The sequence below is a fragment of the Lipotes vexillifer genome, unplaced genomic scaffold, assembly GCF_000442215.2.
Source record: "Lipotes vexillifer unplaced genomic scaffold, Lipotes_vexillifer_v1.1 scaffold404, whole genome shotgun sequence".
In the NCBI taxonomy this organism is placed as follows: Eukaryota; Metazoa; Chordata; class Mammalia; order Artiodactyla; family Lipotidae; genus Lipotes; species Lipotes vexillifer.
The window spans coordinates 397031-418836 of record NW_006777380.1 but is presented as its reverse complement, the minus strand read 5'-3'; the positions used below and the strand labels follow the sequence as shown (position 1 = coordinate 418836).

Sequence of the window (21806 nt, the reverse complement as noted above, 5' to 3'; positions counted from 1 at the left end):
TCCCAGCTCCAGGTGTGGGTCCTGACTGGCCAATGACAATCAGCTCATGGCATTGCCTGGCACTGTGCTTAGTTCTAGGGCAGATAGGAGAATGAAGTTGGCCCCATCATAGTAGAAACCCAGGAGTAGAACAGGCTGTATAATTTGAGCATACCCCGGATAAAATGAAAATGAGGGATCCCTTGGTCAAAAATTATTTTTATATTATTTTATTTATTTATATCATCCATAATATTTATATTTATATTATTGCTAATAATTTCAACAAGGTGGCAGCATAACATTAAACAGAGTATGGAGTCCGCCTATGCTCAGGGCTCTGTGCAATGGCACAGGTTGGCATGCTCAGGAAGCCGGCTGATCACCAGAGAAGAGTCCTCCCTCCAGGAACATCTACAGCTCTCCATATAGGGACATTTGAGCAGCAGGCCCAGGATCTCTCTATAACTTTTGGTAAGAACTAAAGGTGATCAGTTTACAAGTGTTGGGGCCTCTGATTCTGAGGACTTCTATTTTTGTATATGACTTGAACGTGTCAGAGGCAGAGATAACCAAACACACAAGCAACCCTGGCTTTGTCCACACATTCAAGCATTGCATAAAAGCAGTGCCTCTCCCTGGGAAACCAGATGTGTCTGCACACTGCATTTCAACTCCAACTTGCAGAGTCACACATTTCTCCAGGGAAACTGCCCACACTCGCGACTGGTGAGGGGCCCATGCCCTGCCCTTCTAAGTAGCCGCTTCTCTCCCAAGGTTAGCAAGGATGGAAATCATGGTCTAGTGCCAGTGTTCCAACTATTGTGCTGAAACATCTGCTGCCTTATACCTGCTTCTAAATTATAGTGTACAGAGCAAGGCTAATCCATCACAAGTCGGTCATTTTGAGTCCTTGATACATAAAGAGTTTCTCAAAAAAAAACATTAATGACTATATTATATCTTCACAATGGATCGATTAGGGGAATTTGGTTAGATGAAAGCTGAAGACATTTGTTGGGCATTAAAGATTTTCTTCTTTATCAAGAAGATATTAACAAGAAATTTTGGACTAGTTTCTTCCGAAGTGTTACCAACTATAGTAGATAATATCAATACATTTGTCAGATGATAAAAAATAGGACTGTGTGTGAAACCTGGCCTTGAAAAATGTAAATTGTGAAACATCTCCACTCCCTGCCTTTTTCATGTTGGGATGGAAATGAAAATAACTGGAATAGAGGGCTCGGGGATAATTAAGCCAAAAAAGAGAAACATGGGAAGTTTAAACATGGAAATGATATATATTTGAAAACAGTGTAAGAGCCTTCTTTGTTTAAACACTTCGTTAAATTGCCTCAAAAGTCTGGATGTTGAGAACCACTGGCTACAGCATCTATTTATTTTTATAGAAACCAGAAACCTAGGGCTTACTGCCTCACTTCCTCAAAAACATAGAGAAAAATAAGAGTATCCTACAAATTTTGAAATTTGAAAAAACAAAGAAAGAAACCTACATCTTGGATGCACAAAGGAAATAAGAGAGAAAATGATATAATTTAAGTTAAATTGTATTACTGAATTATTCTGATATCAGAATTTTAAACTATATATTTGTTGCCTACATATCCTATGTAAATCTTAATTAAGATTTTATATTATTATAAGATATGCAAAACTGCCTATGTAATTTAGTTGTGAAATGAGGTAAGCAGAAGTGGAAATTTATTTTAAAACAATTATAATGATGATATCATTATTCAGTCTGTACATAGTATTGTTTAGAATCTTTAATAGCTATTTATATTATTACAAGGCCATAGGTGCTTGTGAAAGGTGAAGGATGTGGGAAATACAGAGTAGTGCAAAGAAGAATATAAAAAGTTACCTATAGTACTATGACTCAGAAATAACCACTGTAAACATTTGGATATATATCATTACTGAAGTCAAACAACCTAAACACAACTTCCAGCTTCCTTACTCACTGCCTTTATAGATGACATTTAAACTCTCTCAACGTTAATTTCTTTACTGTACCATGGGGGTATTAACAGTATCTACTTAATGAGGTGTTCATGTAAGGTATACAGTACAATACTTGGCACACAGTAAATTTGACTTATTTCACTAGTCTTTTTTCTTTCATACTATATATCATATATACTTAACATAACATGAATATATTTAACATTACAATGCACTGTACATATTCAATGTACATATTATTTAGTAGCCTGCTTATTCACTCACTAATAGGTCTTGAATATTTCTACATATCAGTATGTATTCTTCCACAACATCATTTTTAATGGTTGTACATTTTTCCAACATATGAATGGACTTGAGGACACAGGGAGTGGGAAGGGTAAGCTGGGATGAAGTGAGAGAGTGGCATGGGCTTATAAATACTACCAAATGCAAAATAGCTAGCTAGTGGGAAGCAGCCGCATAGCACAGGGAGATCAGCTCAGAGCTTTGTGACCACCTAGAGGGGTGGGATAGGGAAGGTAGAGGGAGACACAAGAGGGAAGGGATATGGGGATATATGTATAGCTGATTCACTTTGTTATAAAGCAGAAACTAACACACCATTGTACAGCAATGATACTCCAATAAAGATGTTTTTAAGAAAAAACAACCCATAGGAAAGAAAGAACCCAGAAACAAAAAACACAAACCTTAAAAAATTTTATATATTATAAGAAAGCAACAAGAAAATGAGTTTAACCAAACAAGAACTCAAAGACAAAAGAAAAAAACATTGGAATAAAAGAAAATGAGGCTATAACACTAAAAGTATTAACACTAAAAATATTTAGAAATAATAAAAATTAAAGAAACTTAGGATAATCATTATGAGCACAATTAAGAAGATATATGTATAAGGAAGACAGCAAGTTAACAAAAAAATGTTCCTCTGAATCCAAGAACCCAAAAGTGGAAGAGAAAAATCTTGAAAGATGCTATAAATTTGTTTTCCTGAAATGAAGGAATAACTGAGTCTGCATATGAAAAGGGCAACCATATTTCATTATGACCTCAGAATGACAGACATCAAGATACAAACTATTTAAGTTAATAAGTTTAATAGAATTCTTCAAGAACTGGGCATCAAATGTGTTCCCTGCTCATGGGTTGTCACTTCTTCCAGGCTTTTTTGGTGAACAGAGACAAACTGGTATGTATTTTTAAAGGAGGAAAAAATACTGAGTTTATACTGATATTACCAATTCAAAATTAAGATTATAGGGTTTTAATTTATTTGTTTTTATATTTGTACCTTTTTTCTCTTATGTTGAAAATATTGGTTCCTGAAAACATGAATATAAATACTTATTTGCTTTCTCCTATAATGTGCAAACAATAGCTTCAAAATAACAACCCCAATAATAAGTCTACTTAATGGAAGCTTGAAATTGATTAAAGATTTAAATGGAAGACCTGAAACCATAAAACCCTAGAAGAAAACATAGGAAAAAAGCTCCTTGACACTGGTCTTGGCAAAGATTTTTTGAATAAGATGCCAAAAGTACAGGCAGCAACAGCTAAACAAACAAGTGGAACTATATCAAACTAAAAAGCTTGAAAAGATAACTTATGGAATAGGAGAACATATCTGCAAATCATGTATCTGATAAGGGGTTAATAGTCAAAATATATAAGGAACTCACACAACTCAGCAGCAAAAAACCCTAAACAATCCAATTTTAAAATAGGCAGAGGATTTGAATAAACATTTTTCCAGAGAAGATATAAAAATGGATGACAGCATATTAAGGGCCAGGGCTTCAACATATGAATATTGGAGGGATACATTCAATTGATAATATTCTAACCCTGGCCGCCAAAATTCATTGTCCTTCTCACATGTAAAATATATTCACTCCATTCCAACAACTCAGAAAGTCTTAAATCATTTCAGCATCAAAGCCTAAAGTCCAAAGTCTCATCTAAATGTCATCTAAACCGTATATGGCTGAGACTCAAGGTGTGGTTCATCCTGAGGCAAAATTCCCCTTCAGCTGTGAACCTGTGAAACAAGACAAATTATGTGATTCTAAAACAAAACGGGGGACAGGCATAGGAGAGACATTCCCATTCCAAAAGGGAGAAATAGGAAGGAAGGAAGGGGTGACGGGGCCCTACTTGAACACTGATGGTGCTAGATGTGTCCCCACATATTACCTGCCTTACTGCCTCTCGTGACTGGCTGGAAAATGACCACTTGGCCAACCCCCAACTCTAGAATAAGCAAAGACTCTTGATTTAAGGTCTTCATTTCTCTCCCATGGCAACCCTCCCATATTATTTTTTCTATTTTTTGTTGACTTTCAAGGACACATAATATGGTAACATAGTTACTGTGGCTTAGTAGCCATCAGATCATCATAAATCAGTCTCCTGAAATGTATATCCTAAAGGCCTTTGTCCAGTGCACATCTGTAAACATATAACCAGAGCAGAAACAAACTCTCTGCCTTTGATTACTTAACAAACAATGGAAGAATTGGAAAGTAATTTCAAGGAGGGAATTGTAGAATTCCAGAACTCCTACTTCCTGAGGTGATAAAATTCTCATTAGTACCTATAAAAGCATGGTGGGCCTTCCCATAAAATTGAAAACAAAAGGCTCTGCTCAACTTACCTAAGACAATTATATTATGAATAAGTTTTTAAATCTAAGAATTAAACAGTATAATCTGATTAAAAATGGAACCTCTAAGACAGACCTTTAAAATAAAACTTTTATACCTGTAAATGAAACTTGATGATGCTTAGAAAAATGATGTATTTATTATAGACTAGAAATAGTATGAATTAGCAATCTTGTCTTTTAAAGAATTAAGAATTGAAATGGAACCCCATCCTGTCTGAGCAAAGAACAGACGCCCTCCGGTGACCTACACGCACAGGTAGGGCTAAATCCAAAGCTGAGCCCCTGGCAGCTGTGAGAACAAAGAAGAGAAAGGGAAATCTCTCCCAGCAGCCGCAGAAGCAGCGGATTAAAGCTCCACAATCAACTTGATGTACCCTGCATCTGTGGAATACATGAATAGACAATGAATCATCCCAAATTAAGAGGTGGACTTTGAGAGCAAGATTTATTATTCTTTCCCCTTTTCCTTTTTTTGTGTGTATGTGTATGCTTCTGTGTGAGATTTTGTCTGTATAGCTTTGCTTCCACCATTTGTTCCAGGGTTCTATCCATCCGTTTTTTTGTTTTATGGGTTTTTTTCCTCTTAATAATTATTTTTTTATTTTAATAACTTTATTATATTTTATCTTACTTTATTTTATTTCACTTTATCTTCTTTCTTTTTTTCCTCCCTTCCCTCCTTCCTTCTTTCCTCCCTCCCTCCCTCCTTTCTTTCTTTCTTTCTACTTCTACTAATTCTTTCTTTCTACTTTTTCTCCCTTTTCTTCTGAGCCATGTGGATGAAAGGCTCTTGGTGCTGCAGCCAGGAGTTAGTGCTGTGCCTCTGAGGTGGGAGAGCCAGCTTCAGGACACTGGTCCACAAGAGACCTCCCAGCTGCATATAATATCAAATGGCGAAAATCTCTCAGAGATCTCCATCTCAACACCAGCACCCAGCTTCACTCAACGACCAGCAAGCTACAATGCTGGAAATCCTATGCCAAACAACTAGCAAGACAGGAACACAAGCCCACCCATTAGCAGAGAGGCTGCCTAAAATCATAATAAGTCGGCAGACACCCCAAAACACACCACCAGACGTGGACCTGCCCACCAGAAAGACAAGATCCAGCCTCATCCACCAGAACACAGGAACTAGTCCCCTCCACCAGGACAGCTACACAACCCACTGAACCAAACTTAGCCACTGGGGACAGACACCAAAAACAACAGGAACTATGAACCTGCAGCCCGCACAAAGGAGACCCCAAACACAGTAAGATAAGCAAAATGAAAAGACAGAAAAACACACAGCAGATGAAGGAGCAAGATAAAAACCCACCAGACTTAACAAATGAAGAGGAAACAGGCAGTCTACCTGAAAAAGAATTCAGAATAATGACAGTAAAGATGATCTAAAATCTTGGAAACAGAATAGACAAAATGCAAGAAACATTTAACAAGGACCTAGAATAAATAAAGATGAAAGAAGCAATGATGAACAACACAATAAATGAAATTAAAAATACTCTAGATGGGGTCAATAGCAGAATAACTAAGGCAGAAGAATGGATAAGTGACCTGGAAGATACAATAGTGGAAATAACTACTGCAGAGCAGAATAAAGAAAAAAGAATGAAAAGAACTGAGGACAGTCTCAGAGACCCCTGGGACAACATTAAACGCACCAACATTCGAATTATAAGGGTTCCAGAAGAAGAAGAGGAAAAGAAAGGGACTGAGAAAATATTTGAAGAGATTATAGTTGAAAACGTCCCTAATATGGGAAAGGAAATAGTTAATCAAGTCCAGGAAGCACAGAGAGTCCCATACAGGATAAATCCAAGGAGAAATATGCCAAGACACATATTAATCAAACTGTCAAAAATTAAATACAAAGAAAAAATATTAAAAGCAGCAAGGGAAAAACAACAAATAACATACAAGGGAATCCCCATAAGGTTAAGAGCTGATCTTTCAGCAGAAACTCTGCAAGCCAGAAGGGAGTGGCAGGACATATTGAAAGTGATGAAGGAAAAAAACCTACAACCAAGATTACTCTACCCAGCAAGGAACTCATTCAGATTTGATGGAGAAATTACAACCTTTACAGACAAGCAAAAGCTGAGAGAGTTCAACACCACCAAACCAGCTCTACAACAACTGCTAAAGGAACTTCTCTAGGCAAGAAACACAAGAGAAGGAAAAGACCTACAATAACGAACCCCAAACAATTTAGAAAATGGGAATAGGAACATACATACTGATAATTACCTTAAATGTAAATGGACTAAATGCTCCCACCAAAAGACACAGGTTGGCTGAATGGATACAAAAACAAGATGCATATATTTGCTGTCTACAAGAGACCCACTTCAGACCTAGAGACACATACAGACTGAAAGTAAGGGGATGGAATAATGCATTTCATGCAAATGGAAACCAAAAGAAAGCTGGAGTAGCAATTTTCGTATCAGACAAAACAGACTTTAAAATAAAGACTATTAGAGAGACAAAGAAGGACACTACATAATGATCAAGGGATCGATCCAAGAAGAAGATATAACAATGGTAAATATTTATGCACCCAACATAGGACCACCTCAATACATAAGGCAAAAACAAACGGCCATAAAAGGAGAAACAGACAGTAACACATTCATAGTAGGGGACTTCAACACCCCACTTTCACCAATGGACAGATCATCCAAAATGAAAATAAATAAGGAAACACAAGCTTTAAACGATACATTAAACAGGATGGACTTAATTGATATTTATAGGACGTTCCATCCAAAAACAAAAGAATACACATTTTTCTCTGGTGCTCATGGAACATTCTCCAGGATAGATCATATCTTGGGTCACAAATCAAGCCTTGGTAAATTTAAGAAAATTGAAATTGTATCAATGATCTTTTCCGACCACAATGCTATGAGACTAGATATCAATTACAGGAAAAGATCTGTAAAAAATACAAACACATGGAGGCTAAACAATACACTACTTAATAACGAAGTGATCACTGAAGCAATCAAAGAGGAAACCAAAAATTCCCTAGAAACAAATGACAATGGAGACACGACGACTCAAAATCTATGGGAGGCAGCCAAAGCAGTTCTAAGAGGGAAGTTTACAGCAATACAATCCTACCTTAAGAAACAGGAAACATCTCGAATAAACAACCTAACCTTGCACCTCAAGCAATTAGAGAAAGAAGAACAAAAAACCCCTAAAGTTAGCAGAAGGAAAGAAATCATAAAAATCAGATCAGAAATAAATGAAAAAGAAATGAAGGAAACGATAGCAAAGATCAATAAAACTAAAAGTTGGTTCTTTGAGAAGATAAACAAAATTGATAAACCATTAGCCAGACTCATCAAGAAAAAAAGGGAGAAGACTCAAATCAATAGAATCAGAAATGAAAAAGGAGAAGTAACAACTGACACTGCAGAAACACAAAGGATCACAAGAGATTACTACAAGCAACTGTATGCCAATAAAATGGACAACCTGGAAGAAATGGACAAATGCTTAGAAATGCACAAACTGCCAAGACTGAATCAGGAAGAAATAGAAAATATGAACAGACCAATCACAAACACTGAAATTGAAACTGTGATTAAAAATCTTCCAACAAACAAAAGCCCAGGACCAGATGGCTTCACAGGCGAATTCTATCAAACATTTAGAGAAGAGCTAACACCTATCCTTCTCAAACTCTTCCAAAATATAGCAGAGGGAGGAACACTCCCAAACTCATTCTACGAGGCCACCATCACCTTGATACCAAAACCAGACAAGGATGTCACAAAGAAAGAAAACTACAGGCCAATATCACTGATGAACATAGATGCAAAAATCCTCAACAAAATACTAGCAAACAGAATCCAACAGCACATTAAAAGGATCATACACCATGATCAAGTGGGGTTTATTCCAGGAATGCAAGGATTCTTCAATATACGCAAATCTATCAATGTGATTAACCATATTAACAAATTGAAGGAGAAAAACCATATGATCATCTCAATAGATGCAGAGAAAGCTTTTGACAAAATTCAACACCCATTTATGATAAAAACCCTGCAGAAAGTAGGTGTAGAGGGAACTTTCCTCAATATAATAAAGGCCGTATATGACAAGCCCACAGCCAACATCATCCTCAATGGCGAAAAACTGAAAGCATTTCCACTAAGGTCAGGAACAAGACAAGGTTGCCCACTCTCACCACTCTTATTCAACATAGTTTTGGAAGTTTTAGCCACAGCAATCAGAGAAGAAAAGGAAATAAAAGGAATCCAAATCGGAAAAGAAGAAGTAAAGCTGTCACTGTTTGCAGATGACATGATACTATACATAGAGAATCCTAAAGATGCTACCAGAAAACTACTAGAGCTAATCAATGAATTTGGTAAAGTAGCAGGATACAAAATTAATGCACAGAAATCTCTGGCATTCCTATATACTAATGATGAAAAATCTGAAAGTGAAATCAAGAAAACACTCCCATTTACCATTGCAACAAAAAGAATAAAATATCTAGGAATAAACCTACCTAAGGAGACAAAAGACCTGTATGCAGAAAATTATAAGACACTGATGAAAGAAATTAAAGGTGATACAAATAGATGGAGAGATATACCATGTTCTTGGATTGGAAGTATCACCACTGTAAAAATGAGTCTACTATCCAAAGCAATCTACAAATTCAATGCAATCCCTATCAAACTACCACTGGCATTTTTCACAGAACTAGAACAAAAATTTTCACAATTTGTATGGAAACACAAAAGACCGAATAGCCACAAAGCAATCTTGAGAACAAAAAATGGAGCTGGAGGAATCAGGCTGCCTGACTTCAGACTATACTACAAAGCTACAGTAATCAAGACAGTATGGTACTGGCACAAAAACAGAAAGATAGATCAATGGAATAGGATAGAAAGCCCAGAGATAAACCCATGCACATATGGTCACCTTATCTTTGATAAAGGTGGCAGGAATATACAGTGGAGAAAGGACAGCCTCTTCAATAAGTGGTGCTGGGAAAACTGGACAGGTACATGTAAAAGTATGAGATTAGATCACTCCCTAACACCATACACAAAAATAAGCTCAAAATGGATTAAAGACCTAAATGTAAGGCCAGAAACTATCAAACTCTTAGAGGAAAACATAGGCAGAACACTCTATGACATAAATCACAGCAAGATCCTTCTTGACCCATCTCCTAGAGTAATGGAGATAAAAACAAAAATAAACAAATGGGACCTAATGAAACTTCAAAGCTTTTGCACAGCAAAGGAAACCATAAACAAGACCAAAAGACAGCCCTCAGAATGGGAGAAAATATTTGCAAATGAATCAACTGACAAAGGATTAATCTCTAAAATTTACAGGCAGCTCATGCAGCTCAATAACAAAAAAACAAACAACCCAATCCAAAAATGGGCAGAAGACCTAAATAGACATTTCTCCAAAGAAGATATACAGACTGCCAACAAACACATGAAAGAATGCTCAACATCATTAATCATTAGAGAAATGCAAATCAAAACTACAATGAGATATCATCTCACACCAGTCAGAATGGCCATCATCAAAAAATCTAGAAACAATAAATGCTGGAGAGGGTGTGGAGAAAAGGGAACCCTCTTGCACTGTTGGTGGAAATGTAAATTGATACAGCCACTGTGGAGAACAGTATGGAGGTTCCTTAAAAAACTACAAATAGAACTACCATATGACCCAGCAATCCCGCTACTAGGCATATACCCTGAGAAAACCATAATTCCAAAAGAATCATGTACCAAAATGTTCATTGCAGCTCTATTTACAATAGCCCGGAGATGGAAACAACCTAAGTGTCCATCATCGGATGAATGGATAAAGAAGACGTGGCACATATATACAATGGAATATTACTCAGCCATAAAAAGAAACGAAATTGAGCTATTTGTAATGAGGTGGATAGACCTAGAGTCTGTCATACAGAGTGAAGTAAGTCAGAAAGAGAGAGACAAATACCGTATGCTAATACATATATATGGAATTTAAGCAAAAAAAATGTCATGAAGAATCTAGGGGTGAAACAGGAATAAAGACACAGACTTACTAGAGAATGGACTTGAGGATATGGGGAGGGGGAAAGGTAAACTGTGACCAAGTGAGAGAGAGGCATGGACATATACACACTACCAAACATAAGGTAGATAGCTAGTGGGAAGCAGCCGCATAGCACAGGGAGATCAGCTCAGTGCTTTGTGACCGCCTGGAAGGGTAGGATAGGGAGGGTGGGAGGGAGGGAGATGCAAGCGGGAAGAGATATGGGAACACATGTATATATATAACTGATTCATTTTGTTGTGAAGCTGAAACTAACATACCATTGTAAAGCAATTATACTCCAATAAAGATGTTAAAAAAAAAAAAAGAATTGAAATGAATCATGTTTCCTTCAGGCTCTGAACCTCTCTTACAGAATTTCTCAAGTTATAAATAATACATTCAGGTCTCAAGGCAGTTACTAGACAATTGACTACTTGAGGACAGGACTTCTAACTGACCCACAATTATAGTCTACAGAGCCAAACCCCAGAGCTTGGCACCCAATATGTAGCTGCTTAGGAGCAAATGGTGCTTCTTGAAATATTAACCTAGCCTCTCAGAAATTGAGATGTCTCACAAAACTTGGAAGGGTACATAGATGTCAGAGTGAGTTTACACCAATTAATATAATCATAAACAAGTACTGTGAGTCTAATCAATTCAAACACCACATGTAAGTATTAGGTTACTGATGCAGAGCAGCAAAAAAGAAGAATAAAATACGTTAACACTAAGAGACAAGCAATAGTTTGCATCAAATGTGAACTGTGGCAAAGCTTTTGGCTTGGAAAAGTCATTACCATACTCATTCCAACTACAAGTAAGTGAAAAGGCATATTCTCCAAAGACACAAGCAACAGCAGATTCCCGCTGATGGGTTTCTTACTCTCAGCACAAAATTGTACAAAGACCAAAAGCCTGCAATAGCCAATTGAAAGATTCAGGCAAAAGAATATATACAGTGCCAGTTTTCTTTCAGAACCACAGAGTAAAGTAAATTACACATTTTTAAAAAACTTTTATGTGAGAATCTGGCTTTTAAAAGATCATTTTAGGAGCTTTCCTGGTGGCGCCGTGGTTAAGAATCCGCCTGCCAATGCAGGGGACAGGGTTCAAGCCCTGGTCTGGGAAAATCCCACATGCCGCGGAGCAACTAAGCCCGTGCGCCACAACTACTGAGCCTGCGCTCTAGGGCCCATGAACCACAACTACGGAAGCCGGCACGCCTAGAGCCCGTGCTCCGCAACAAGAGAAGCCACCAAACGAGGAGCCTGTGCACCGCGACGAAGAGTGGCCCCTGCTCGCCACAACTAGAGAAAAGCCTGCGCACAGCAACAAAGACCCAACGCAGCCAAAAATAAAAATAAAGTAAATTTTTTTAAAAAGATCATTTTTGTCCTTGAATTTGATCAGGACTGTTTCTGCAATGCTGTTATCTGCTACCGGTTTTGGTTTTTTTTTTTCCTGTACATGGATCAAGTGTATGGGGCTGTTCTTCAAGAGGAACCTGTGATAATGAATCTGGAGAAGAAAATTTTGAGCCAAAAACCTTTTTGATGTGACAATTTTAACTCTGACTCTTCTTTGCTATAATAATGTATTATAGGCACATGACCTTTGGGGGAAGATGTCACCTGTGGGGTACTGTGGGATTTATTTTGGAGAAGGGGTCTGGAAGTCTTGCCCAAAAATCTTTGCAGTGGGAGGAATGGGATTGAAGCTAAAGGAGAGCAAGCCAGGTACTGCTCCATTATCCCTTTCAAAAGCCTAGCTCTTCAAATGACTGAGTTCGCGCTCTCTGGCAGGAACTCAAAACATTCCAGGGGCAGAGTCATCTACAGATGCAATGAGGAAGCAGAAAAGGAGAGTGGGGAGAAAAAAAGAGAAAGTGGGACTCTATACCTACATTCAAATTTCCTTTCTCCCTCTCCCAAGAATTATGCAGATCTTTATTAGAATGCTACCATGCCAACCAGATAAGCAGGCAACAATTATTTAAATGCTTCACTTGTTCTTGCTTAGATATTGATATTAGCCAGAGCCCACATCTGAATCTCATAACTGTTCTTTAAGCCAAAAGAATATGATTTAGCATATAGAGCGGGCAACCAACTATACTTGAACCTTGGAGTCTAACACTGGTGGCCAGCAGAGCACATAAGGGATGGTGTCCAGGGTCATGACTACAGTAAATTTTGGAGTAGCAAATTCCTAATGAAATAGTTTAGGCAGTCCTCAGACTCTCCCAGTTACCAAAAAGAAAACAAAAGAAAAAAACGAACCCACCCATTTCCTCTAAAGCATGTGTCCTTAATTATAATCCAAAGACCTCAATGGGCAGAAAAGATGGCCGGTCTAATTCCAAAAGATATATGCACCCCAATGTTCACAGCAGCATTATTTGCAACAGCCAAGATATGGAAGCAACCTAAGTGTCCATTTACAGATGAGTGAATAAAGAAGATGTGATTATATATATATATGTGTGTGTGTGTGTGTGTATACATACCTGTAAGTATATATGTATATACATATACATACAATGGAATATTACTCAGACATGAAGAAGAATGAAATAATGTCATTTGCAGCAACACGGATGGACCTAGAGATTATCATACAAAGTGAAGTAAGTCAGAGAAAGACAACAGTATATGATATCACTTACATGTGGAATCTAAAAAATAGTACAAATGAACTTATTTACAAAACAGAAACAGACTCACAGACATAGAAAAGAAGCTTATGGTTACCAAAGGAGAAGAGGTGAGGGGGATAAATTGGGAGGATAGGATTAACAGATGCACACTACCATATATAAAATAGATAAACAACAAGAATTTACTGTATAGCACAAGGAGCTATACTCAGTATCTTATAATAAATTATAGTGGAGAATTAAAAAATAATATATATATGCATATATATGTATATATAACCAAATCACTTTGCTGTATACCTGAAACTAACACAATACTGTAAATCAGCTATACTTCAATTAAAAGAAAATTCCTGTCTATGAAGAAACTGGATGGGAGAAAAATAGCATCTCTATTTCCATTAACATCCAGTTGAAATTTAGCATACTTAAATGCTTGGCAACAATCAGAAAAACTATTTAGAAATCGTAGCTATTTTCATATCAACGGAGTTATTACAGACATTTCAAAATATGATGTATGCTCATCCATATTACAAAATTACAGGTATTGACCTAGGCTGATATCAGTATTTAATATGTTAATAAATAAATACATGTATTACTATATCATGAATTTATATTTCCAATATTTTGATAACTAGATTTTAATAAAATTGCCTTTCTTTTTGATTCTGTGTAATTTAAGCACCAAAACATTATTCTGAGAAGGCAGAATAATAAGCTTTACCAGTTTGTCAAAGCAGTACTTGGCACAAAAAAGCTAAGAAGCTCTGCTATAGAGCATCACTGTTTTTCCTGAGGATGTGACACAAACAGCTAGAACTTTAGGTACCCTAAAGCAGTATTTCACAAGTTGAAGAATCAATCGTACAGGAAGAAATTATGCAGGTATAAATAAAATTAAACATAAACCCCTTTATACCTACAGGTCTAACACACAATGAAATCAATATGTATAAATTAAACATAAATGAAACTACAAAACTAATAAGATTTAAATTAATTACATTAATGAATTAATATTAACAGTGTTCTGCTAAGACACCGTGAATATGGTGCTAACTCCTGAAGCACAAGTTCTCCTGTATTTAGGAAGCTTATGCTACCATGTATCACCGCTGGGTAAGTCTGTTTTTCTCTATTTTAACTGCCACAAAGGCGTCCTTTATACAACATGCCAGTACATACTTTAGTTCTGCAATTGAGAAGACTACCAAATCTGCCTCTGTTCCTTTCTCGATGGCTAGCAAATGTCTAAGAAATACAGCTTAGCTGGAACTTTATCATAAATAGAAACACAAATACAGGCACCAAAATTTTATCTCAGTACTTGTTATAAGATGGTTATCCAGGTTATCAAGAGTAGGTGTGCATTATTTTTTATTATCATTGAAATGAAAGCATACATTTAAGAAGTTCTTATAGAGAATTCTTGGGTCCCCCAGAAAAAATCTGAGGTCCCTCAGCCCCCAGATGAAGAAATACTGTCCAAAAAGCAACAGAGGAATGATGTCATTCACACATATAAGCACAGATTCCCCCTCCAAACCGCACAATAATCTGCAGTCAGTAATGTAGAGAGGTGGGCACATGAATCTGAGAACAGCAGAACTGACTTAAGAAGAATATAATTAAGACATCCAGGATTCCACTCTGGACAGGATTAGAAAATGTCAGGGAAAAAGGAGAAGGGACTTTATCTGATTCCAGATGTCTAATTAGAGCCCCTCTCCCCATACTCCATCCTTGGACAGTTCCCTGATGAATAGTAACCCAAGTAAAACTTCAGGACTTGCTCTGATCCTCTTAGCTTCGTATTCTTGCAGAACTCACTTACAAGCTAATAGAAATACTGTGTTAAAAGCAGAAAACTAGGAAGAAAGAATAATCTTAAGGTTTCTGATTGGTATACAAGCTTTCTACATGCAGCAAATTCGGAGTATGTGTTCAGGGCATTTTGGTACAGAGTTATCAGTGCTAATAAATCACTGCTATTTAGACAGTTTCACTGTCAATCCAAGTCATTTTATCTTCAGAGACTGTATAGTTCATTGAGGAAAAAAATTAAATATAAGGTGAAGAATTGTTAGAAGAGTGGTTGAAATAAATTATGGTATAATAAGAGTATGGAATGCTATTTAATCACTGCAATAATGAATTAGAGCTAAATCATTGTCTTAGAGATATTTGCATGAAGTATTCTTGAGCGAGAAAAACATTATGTAGAAAACTACGCAATAAATGTGATCTCATTTTTTGAAAAACAAAAACGACAAAAACACCTCTATGTGTATGGCATTCTGTATACAAGTTCGTGTATATATGTTTATATAAGATTTATGAGCATGGAGAAAACTGTAAAATCATACACACCAGGTTGTTAAGATGGGTTAACTGTGGGCAGAAATAAGGTAATATGATGCAAAAGGAAGAAAAATTGAAGTGATTTATGCAAAAAAAGGAGATAAAGTCTTCCGTTTTAAAATAATATATATAATATGATCACATTTATTCATTACAGAAAGAAGAAAAACCAATTCCCAATGTTGGAGGAAATGAAAAAGAAGCAGTGGAGTAGATAAGGAAGGTAAAACTGATTGAGGGGTAGGAAATACTTCCATAATGGTGTGGTAAGACCCTCCAAAAATCTGTTCCTCCATAGAAACAGTAAAAACACTGGGAAAAAAATATCAAAATCAGATTTTTCACAACTTTGGAATTTAACCAAAGGCTTGCAGCAGAGGAACATTTGTTCAAGAAAAATGGCTGAATCTCAGTGAGAACTATGAGCTTTGTAGCGTTTTTTGTTTTCATTTTTGGTTTTTTTTTTGGCTGCGTTGGGTCTTCGTTGCTGTGCGCGGCCTTTCTCTAGTTGTGGTGAGCAGGGGCTACTCTTGGTTGCAGTGCACGGGCTTCTCATTGCTGTGGCTTCTCTTGTTCCAGAGCACAGGCTCTAGGCACTCGGGCTTCAGTAGCTGTGGCACACGGGCTCAGCAGCTGTGGCTCGCGGGCTCTAGAGCGAAGGCTCAGTAGTTGTGGCGCACGGGGCTTAGCTGCTCCACAGCATGTGGGATCTTCCTGGACCAGGGATAGAACCCGTGCCCCTGCATTGGCAGGCAGATTCTTAACCACTGCGCCACCACCAGGGGAAGTCCCGCTTTGTAACATTTTTAACTTACCATATTCCCATCACCCTCTCCTCAGTTCTACAGGAGTCTTGAAAACCAATGAGCTTGCAACCATGGTGTCTATAAAAACCAGCAACCTAGGGGGAAGAATGGGTCTGAAGCTCCCCAAAAAGCCACCCCCAGAGAATTATCACCATTCAACTTGTCTAGAAGCTTCCCGGAAAGGATCCATTCTCAGTACTTGTCTTTACTTGATCTGACTCAGAGCTTTCTCTTTGCAAAAAGTTCTATCCCCAGGGTACGTGTTGAAAACAATCTGTGGCAATTGTTTAACATCACAATTACCTGAGGCAAGGATACCTGTTGTAAATAAGAGGCTGACCAAAACACTTGAAAGGAAAAACTAGGGAATGAGATGTCTGAAGAGGCCTTTGAAAAGCTCTGACATATTCCCTGGGATACCAGAAGGCCAGGGCTGTGCCTATATCCATGAAAACTATGAAAAGCCAGTCACAAAAGCCACACATTTATTGTATGATGCCCTTTATATGAAATGTTCAGAACAGGCAAATCTATAGAGACTGAAAGTAGATTAGTTTTGGACACAGGCTGAGGGAGAAGGGAAATGAGGAATAATGGATACAGCATTTCTTTTTGCAGTGATGAAAATGTTCTAAAATTAGAGAGTGGTGATAGTTGCACAACTCTGTGAATACATTTTAAAAATACTGAATTATATGTATTAGAGGTCAAATTTAATGGTATGTGGATTATACCTCAAAAAGCTTTCTGTAAGTGAATGAGAGGTATGATGTGTTTTCATCTGATATAGAAGATTTAGGAGCTGGTCATCAAAGAGCACAATGAGAGAACAAAACACTTTACGCTTTCAGCCCATTAGCCCAGTCTCATGTCACTTTAATTCCTGATTAGAGTTTCTAGGCTATTTTATTTTGTGCCATATTATTTTTAACCCAAAAGCTCTTGGTTGGTCAAAGAGTTTTTCCCTCTCCTTAAAATTCAACTTATGCTTAAATATTTATAAAATATATAAGAAGAAAAGATGAAAATAAAAATCTAAACACAGAATGCAACCTAGGAAAATCCCTTGCTGAAATACAGCATGAAAGCTAACTATGGGCCTTTTTCCTTTCCATATTACAACTGGTTTTCAAAATGTAACTTATGAAACTCCAGATGTAACAGATGTCACATAAAGCCTATTTCACATTTACAAAGCTCTGCCACACAGTGTAACCTAGGAGGCATCTGGCTAAAACTTTACAAACTGCAGTATTCTATGCTTTGGCATGATATTAAGGACCCCCAAAAGGAAATCTCTTAAGGAAAGGCTATTTCCTGGTACTTTTTGCCAGGAGTTCGCCCCTTCGTTTTCTACCCAGGATATTGAGAAAGACAGAATGTCTCACCACTGTATTTTTGGACTAGAGTGGACTCAAAAAGCTTTTACATATGCCAGAAATTTAGAATGACACTTTAATTAGAGAATAATAATTTTTTTAAAAAACAGAATAAAGGTAAATTCTGTGCTAGGTGTTAGTAGAGAAACAAGGCATTAAATTATACTTTAAGTAAAATTGGTTAAATAAATATCAAGTGAGAAGTGTGATTTGGCATCACCAATAAAAAGAGGTCAGATATTAAATTTCTGAAATGACTATAGTTCATTTATTTATTCACTCAATAAATATTCTGTTGAGCACTGGCTATAAAGCAGTAAACAAAATACATTACTCTCCTGGAGCTTAAAATTTGCTCAGAAATGCTCCTGCTACTGAAAAGAAAGCAATGAAATTAAATAAGGAAGCATGAAATACTTGAAAGAACGCTGGTCTAGGAGTCCCAAGACCTGAATCCCAATTCCATGGCTACCAATTAGTAAATAAGTGACACTGGATACATAAACTTAATTTCCCTAAGCCTCAATTTCATACCTTGAAAAATGGTCTGTACACCTGTCCTGCATACCTTGTCAGCTAATTATAAGGGCCACAGAGAGATAAACAACAAGGTCTTACTGTGTAGCACAGGGAACTATATTCAATATCCTGTGATAAACCATAATGGAAAAGAATATAAAAAAGAACATATATATATATATTTTTTTTTTAATTTTATTGAAGTATAGTTGATTTACAATGTAGTGTTAATTTCTTCTGTACAGCAAAGTGACTCAGTTATACACACACACACATATATATATATATATATATATATATATATGTGTGTGTGTGTATAACTGAGTCACTTTGCTGTACAGAAGAAATTAACACTACATTGTAAATCAACTATACTTCAATAAAATTAAAAAAAAATAATAAGGACCACAAAGAAAATATTCAAACTTGCCCTGAAAACTACCAAAAGCTCTATACTCACAGACTAGCAGTATTACTGAAGTGTATGAAAAACTACCAAATCCCTAACAATAAATAATTTTAGTTATTATAGACAGACTATTGAGGGTCTATGTGGTGAGACAGTGAAGCTCAAGGCTAACTGTCAAGTACATTAACAAGACAGAATGACACATTTTCAAAGGTTTTGACCTTTCTACATTTAATCATTCTAATTTCACCTGGGTTTCCTTTGCATGTCAAATTACGTTCATGTTCTCAAGCAATGTTCCACCCATAGGAAGAGAAAATGAGTCAAACAGACTCCCATCAAACTTCCAAACTGAGCAGCAAGGACCATATGTTTCTTTACTCTTCAGGGTATGTATCTGTCACCTCTATTTGAATCTTAACAAATGACAGAACTTTCAAAATAGAGACAAATCCACCTTGTAAAAGAAAATAACAATTGCTGTAATTGCAACCACATTAATTGGACTGAGTTTTTGCTTAAATTATTTCTGCCCTTTTGTTGAAAAACACTGCCCTAAGAATAATGAAGTGCTTGTTATAAAGCAGAAACTAACACACCATTGTAAACCAATTATACTCCAATAAAGATGTTAAAAAAAAAAAAAGAATAATGAAGTGCTTAAGACATGGCTGAAATATTAAAAACTTCAAAATTAAACTCTTGAGGAAAACAAATTTTACTTAGCATAATTTGGGTTTGTAGTATTACCGTCATGTAATGAATATGAATCCGTATTAATCACTGGTGAACTCTTAAGCATAAGAAACAGTTAATATCTATCGGTGCTCCATGAAACAACGGAAGCCAAACATTCTGACTCTTTGGGGCTAGAGAGAGAGAATAATCCTGCGTTTCTTCAGATACTGGCAAACATACTACGATAGCGTAAAAGTCAGCTTAATCCCTCCCTTCCTGGCTCAGAATGAAAATAAATATTCTGTCCTAGACCTAAAATGTGATTTCCCTTTGGAGGTTTTCAGGAAGGAGGGAGCAACAAACAAGAAAGTGATCAGGGATGAATGGGTTTTGTGTAATTTTCAATCACATAACCTTGTTTTAGGAAGTAGAAAGAGACTCAAGACAACTGCAGAGAAAGCTCTTAACAGTGACTGTGCTCTGATTATGATTTATCAGCACTGACTAGGTAACTTTCCACACTAATCCACTCCCACTAGCATTCTGGAAGGTTAGTAACTTTACTAAAAAAATTGGAGGGGTATTGAGGGATAGAGTCACATTCCGGAGCATATCATCTGTTGCCATCTAACTGGACCCATCTCCACACTTTCTGTCTTCTCTCTCTCTCTGCAAGCACTTTTTCTGGAATAACTGACAAATACCTCCATTTGTCCTCAAATAGAAGTTTGGGCCGTGCCATTTTCCTCAAGGTGTGATTATTTGTCAGTCACCAACAAGTAAAATAAATTGCATAGCCAATAAAACCAGGAAATGAGAGAGAACACAGACACCTCGAAAGCAAATGAAGGGATAGCTCCTGTCAAATCCCTTGGCATTCGATTATAGAACTGTGTGCCTGGTCTTCTCACTTCTCACTGTAAGCATCTCACTGCAAACATTTTCACCACATAACTAATTGACTGTAAGGCAATTTTGCAATGAAAGGTAAACTACCTCGTTGAAAGTTTGGTTTCAACGGGTTGAAATGTGTTATCATTTCTTCCAGTTAGAGCCGTTATTGACGGCTTTATTGAGCTGACAGAAGACGATTTGCTTTGTGTTGGTTTCTTATCTTGAAACACTGCACTGGAGGAGAAAGAGGCTGAGGGCCTCAGAGGCGCAGAGTTGAACCTACATTTCCCATAGAACTTTGGAAAGTCTATCAACGGAGACACGTGACAGTATGCGAGGAACAAACACCAGTGGAGAAGGCTTTCACAGCGCAACACAGAACTCAGTTACAAATATGCATCCTAGTATTTGGAAACTGATACCTCTCTTAACAAAGGAACAGATTTTAGCAAAAAAGAAAAAGTGCAATGCTGAACGAAGAGACAAATCAACAAGCCAAAAAAAAAGTGTATAAAAATACTGTAAACAGAAGACTTGGAAGACAAGGTACAACTCACAAAATAAAATCAGTTATTTGTGCAGTGTCACCATGAATCTACACACATTTTAAACATATTCAAAAATTTTGTATTTAGCAATGCCTTTTTAATTGTTATTCATTTCTCACATTTCATTATGTCTTTTTAAATGTCCCTCTTTCATTTTTCATTTTATATCTTTCATGGTAAAATTGCCTTACAACCAATTAATTATGAGGCAGAAATGCTTACAGCAAAGATGTCTAAGGCAAAGATGCTTACAGCAAAATTACCTCGAAGAACCACAGAATTAGGATACCTGCCACAAGGCACCAATAACAAAATAAGTAACTTAGTTTACTTATTAATTTAACCATCTCAAAATAAGTAACTTAAAACTTAAAAAACAGAACCACCGTAAAATCAACACTGTCATACTGGGGCAAGCAGCATAAATTTTTATGTCTCAGAAACACTGAATGGCATTGGTACCTTTTTATTTCTTACTCCAGTCCCTATCTGGATGGCTGAGCTGAGGGCATTTCATGTTTAGCAACAGTGCACTTGGCTATGCTTGCTAGATAAGGGAGCAGAGCTTTTCCTGTGTGACCAGTAAGTGATTATGATTAAGAGCATCAGTTGCCACACTTAAAAATCTACCTGTGGGGCTTCCCTGGTGGCGCAGTGCTTGGGGGTCCGCCTGCCGATGCGGGGGGCGCGGGTTCGTGCCCCGTTTCGGGAGGATCCCGCGTGCCGCGGAGCGGCTGGGCCCGTGAGCCGTGGCCGCTGGGCCTGCGCGTCCGGAGCCTGTGCTCCGCAAATGGGAGAGGCCGCAGCAGTGAGAGGCC

The 21806-nt window shown here is 37.1% G+C and overlaps 1 protein-coding gene across 1 annotated transcript in view; it reads right to left on the bottom strand.

Moving 5' to 3' along the window:
• CORIN (corin, serine peptidase) overlaps positions 1 to 21806 on the bottom strand; it is a 267765-nt gene that overhangs the window by 196136 nt on the left and 49823 nt on the right. The gene's annotated exons all lie outside the window — the stretch shown is intronic.